Source organism: Anopheles darlingi, chromosome 3, assembly GCF_943734745.1.
Source record: "Anopheles darlingi chromosome 3, idAnoDarlMG_H_01, whole genome shotgun sequence".
In the NCBI taxonomy this organism is placed as follows: Eukaryota; Metazoa; Arthropoda; class Insecta; order Diptera; family Culicidae; genus Anopheles; species Anopheles darlingi.
The window spans coordinates 50,969,542-50,974,541 of record NC_064875.1 but is presented as its reverse complement, the minus strand read 5'-3'; the positions used below and the strand labels follow the sequence as shown (position 1 = coordinate 50,974,541).

Sequence of the window (5,000 nt, the reverse complement as noted above, 5' to 3'; positions counted from 1 at the left end):
TCGCGTTTAGCACTCTCGCACTCTTTTGCACTTTTCTGCCTCGCTGCGCGCTGTTACCAGGGGCGACCAGGGGCAGAAATAAGGAAGGGGGGGGGGAGTAATTTGTAGGACATGGCAAATAAAAAAAACAATCAAGAAACAAAACGGTTAAGGGAACACACAAGCCAGCAATAGGGTTAATAAACAACAACATCAACAAGATGAAAGAACACAAAATTCACTCGGCTGTGAAATGCAAGCGTAACCCCGGACCACACCCTTGCTATCCACTATCCAGGACCGCGACAACGATTGCGATTTCGATCCAAATGCAGCGCCATCGGCACTGCAAATGGCAACGTCGCGCCGGTTGTTGTCGTGCGTGCCACCGCCGCACGCGCCTTTTGTCACCGACCGCACTCGTTACGACGGAAGAGTTCAGCGGGGAGTTGCCGAGAACACAATTTGCTTCTAAATTAGGCTGCCAACTGCACAAATCTGGTGCTGTAAACTAAAAATAATGCATCGCTGCCACCACACCGGAACAGAGACGAGGGCAGGAGCGTACCTTGGAAGCTCATTTAATGAAGCCGTTTCGCTTACTACAGCTCCCCTCCCTTCAATGCAGTTGATTAGTTTTGCGATTTTCTACGTACTTTAGTAGCAGATTGGTTGATTGCTTATTAAAAAAAATCAAAGTAAATGCTACTCGGTACTAATTGATTGAAGAAAGATCGCGATAAAGAGATCGAAATAATGTTTTTTTTTTTTTTGAAAGTATGACTTTCTCAAATAACACCAGATGATAACGTGGTCTTACCATACACTTTCCTCTCCTCATCTACAAAATGCACATGCGGGGCTCACTAGTAAACTAAAGCTCATCTAACCATAACCGCCGTCAAGCTCGAATGACACCCTGAAGCGGTTCATCATCCGAAGTGAAACAATAATTCATAAATATTTACGGCTGCCTGTTCCTACTGACCGGGTTAAACAAACCAAGCTGGCAGCAGGAAGGAAGGAAGGAAGGAAGGCTCTTCGGTGTCGGTTTCACTCGCAAAACTACCGAATTTATCACCTCTTCCCACACGACCCATGCTCGCCCGCATGCAACAGCAGCAGCAGCCACCACCACCACCATAGGAATAGTACGAAAGGAAAGCAATCTACTACTTTCGCCAGGGAACTGCCCCGTCATGCACTCGTCATCTTGAATCACAGGTCGCTCATGCTGTTTGCGCACACATGTACGCAGCTTTGATTCCTTCAAAAGAAATTGGTCAAAAAATGATTGAAGCATTTATAGCATTTTACCAGTTAAGTGCTTTGACAAATATCAATTTCTTGTGCGTCAACAAATATTTACTGAGTACTAATTGGCAATGGGAAATCCTGCTGCAAATGGAATGAGGAACACATTCCGTGGAATGTAGGGGACCCCCTTAGGCCTTTTAATTATGCACATAGAAAATACTGCTCGACACGTTTCGCAGCGGCTGTTGTCGCTCCACCTTGCCCTGGCACTCGTCGTCGCCTGGTGTACTATTTTCAGTGTCAAGTGTGGCTCTGCGTCTCGCGGGATCATTTACAATCCATTGTGAAAGCCCATTCCCGATGTAATTACAACGGTTTGGTTTTGTCTGTGGTTGGCATACGGATCACCTTCACTTTTATTGCCGGCAATCATACCCCTCCTTTGCACTATTCTCTCCCTCTCGATAGTACCTCGCTAACACAACGGCGACGGCGACGAATACCGAGCCGCCGAGCTGTCCCAGGTTGCCGTTTCACATTCCCACCTCGATGGAGGGCAGGTACACAGTGGAGAACGATGGTCGACTACTACTCGCTGTCGGCATAAATCGAAACCAATTGTGCATATCTGTGCGAAATCTGAGCCGAGCTCGCTGGAGCAGTAGCGGTTTGGTTCGTTTGGAGTTGGTTCAAATGGGGACGTGTGATCGATCAACCAGCAAACGATCGATCGATCGATCGATCGACCGAATGCCGGTCGTGTGTCGGATGTTCTGCTGCTGCTGCTTCACCAACCGTGCGAAACACGTAATGAGCAATGGGTTCAAGTTTCATGGTCTCTATACCAACAAGGGCGCGCACTTGATAGAGAACGGGTTTCGAGATGTCACTCGTGATCTAACAAGTACAACCACTGCACCACTGCCTGTCTCTACATATAAGGGGAGGAGAGCTTTCCAAACCATCCATTGACCACAACAAAAAAAACAACCGTAAAAGGTAATGCAAAATGCGCCATACCATTGCAATCGTTCCTTTGCATTGATAATATCACACGGAATCGAACATCATCGAAGAACAGGCAACAAACCGCATTGGCTGCAGGCGATGACACACGGATGCATGCTTCATCATCATCCGGTCGAAGTCTTGCTCAACCAAACCCACCATCCCTCTCCTGACGTAAGAGCGCTCTACTTAGAAGAGAAGTATTTGCCAATATCGCAATCAAAGAAACGAGGAGGCACTTATATTCCCAACAAAACAAAGCCTCCGCCATTCGAACGCCTCGTTCTTTCTCAAACCCATGTGGTTCTGCCAATGCAACAGAAGGCATGCGTCTGCAATCGCGAACCTCGGGAACACTATTGCCTCGATGGTGCCCCGTGGGTGTCGTTGACTGCCTGGGCCAAACTCGAGGCGGACGCGAATCCTTCCCGCTTACAGTTCGCAACCCCTACACACGTCATACTAAACGGGGTAAACAATCCGGGAAGGGTGACAAGGGAGAATGTAACGCGATACCGGTTTGCGGTTGAGTCAGCGATGATTTCCTCAGAGAACGCGCCCATCTTATCACCTACGCTCGACTGTGACGGTGATGACTACATCACCATGCCACCGTCAACCCAGATTCAATCGCTATCTCTCTCTCTAGTTCTTTTGCGCTCCTAAAACAGATGGTCGCGTTCGATTTCGTTGCTCTAAGAAGTGCTAGAGCTAGGATACGAAGCTCATCCGTTTTCAAACTGGAACAGCAATGGATCATTAATGCCGATTGTTGCAAAATCTGTGCAAACATTATATAAACCAATGCAGCTTTTGTTTTGCAACATGCTATGCTGCATCCCATTCTGCATACTCTTACGCTAGAAAGTCTGGGCCTGGGTGACGTATACCCAGTCGACCCAGAAAACATTATCGAGCCAAAAAATCGCCTCGGGGTCGCGAGCTCTAGACTTCACCAATGCAAAAAGGAGCCTGTGAGCAAAAAGACAGAAGACAGGTTTGTCGTTCACCACGTTTCCACACGAAATGTGTAGTGCACAGTTAGCAGATAATCGATTTGCGCCAATTTTCGGAATCGGATCGCATTAACAGATCTTCGATGCCCTTGATTGCCCGCCGCATGTTGATGCGATCACCAGGGAGCACCAATCGGAATTAATTTGATTTCCATTTGGGCGAATTTGGTCCACTTTCTCCATTTCCCATTTCTGTTGCAACGTTGGTTCTGCAACTTTTGCAAATATCGAATGCTCAACACAACGCACATGATCACCAGAGATCATCGCTAATGTCTCGCTGCGCTAAAGGCGAATAGATAAGGAAGGTGTGGTAATGAGACACCCAGATCAACGACCCCGCGAGTCGGCCGCTATCGCTAGAGCTAACATTCCGAAACCTGTCATGCAAATGTGTAAACACTTTCCCACTTTCCCGTTTTGCAGTGCCCATACCCGCACATCACATGCCTCGCATGGTGTTTCAAAGGAAGTAACGTAGTTCCTACACCATTACCGGAACAACCAAACCTCGCGAGAGCGCGCGGCTAGGTAAGAGAGTTGCGAGTCATTATTTTTGGGCGATCTTCGTGCCGTGTTCGCTGGGGCGGTAGCGGTAAAGTCACTATTCTAACGGTATTATCCTGGTGTAAAGATGTAATTTCCATTTCTTTTCCATTCTAGCTTTCTCCCTCCATCTCTCTCTCGTATGCTGATTCCCGGGTCTGGTGTGCTATCGGTCTTCCGAATCCAAATCCAGCAGGCACAGCATAACGAACGATGACGACGAGCAGTAGGGCTTGGTTGGCAGACCTTTCCCCTCTTCTATGCAGGCCCCAAATGCAGGGGAATCTGTTTTCTTACCGGGCTAAATTTAGAACGATGTGCCTCACGGGACTTCTACACGATCGTATCGTCATCGTACCTACGGGCGGGGAATTGAGTCGACGTAACCCCGGGAAGGAGCTTCTTGTGAGCGGGGTAGCGACTTCCCGTGCAAGGCTTCCTTGTTCCTTTCTAGAACCGCAACTAACCGGCGAACCACGATTCGGGAAGGGGCAAAGTAAGTAAAGACTTGAGGCTCAGGATTTGCCCGGTTCGTAGTAGGGCAACTTTTGAATCGTAATTGCGTTGGTCGATCCTAGGTGACCCATTTTACACCAATTAGGAGAGCGTTTGAATTCTTATGAGGCGGGTGACCGGCATGCATGCATTGGAAACAATTGCTTTCCCATACATCCGGTTACCAAACTGGGTGACTGGGGTTCCGTGGGGAGTAGGGCTTCCGGTTTGGACATTGAACATTGGACAGCTGCTTTCCAGTTTGATTGCAAACAATTCATCATGATATATATGCTCACCATAGCAGCGCACCTTAAAGGCACGTTCAAATTAAGCCGGCTGTCTAGCGTACATACTTGGAGCGTCAAAAAATTCAATTAATTAAAATTATCCCATCAAAGCACTCCGTGCGTAGGCAAAGACTCGCGCTTCCGTTACTCGGCTCCAAAGCCAAATTTAACAATCCCATCCATCCACCCATCCACGCGGTAAACATGCTTGGCATGGGATTTCGATCCAGCTAATCGATTACCCTCTGTGCGCCGGGGCCCCAATCTTGTGGATCTCCGTGTATGCCAGAATCTGATGATGGGTAGCGGAAAAGGTTTGGTTTGGAAATTCGATTTAATTTCAAACTAAATCGATTACACATGTAGGCATACACTGTGTAGAAGGAAAGTTCGTGCGGTAAAAGGTAGA

General features: G+C 47.9%; 1 protein-coding gene across 5 annotated transcripts in view; it reads right to left on the bottom strand.

Moving 5' to 3' along the window:
* LOC125955834 (microtubule-associated protein RP/EB family member 1) overlaps positions 1-5,000 on the bottom strand; it is a 13,850-nt gene that overhangs the window by 6,563 nt on the left and 2,287 nt on the right. The window lies entirely within an intron of this gene.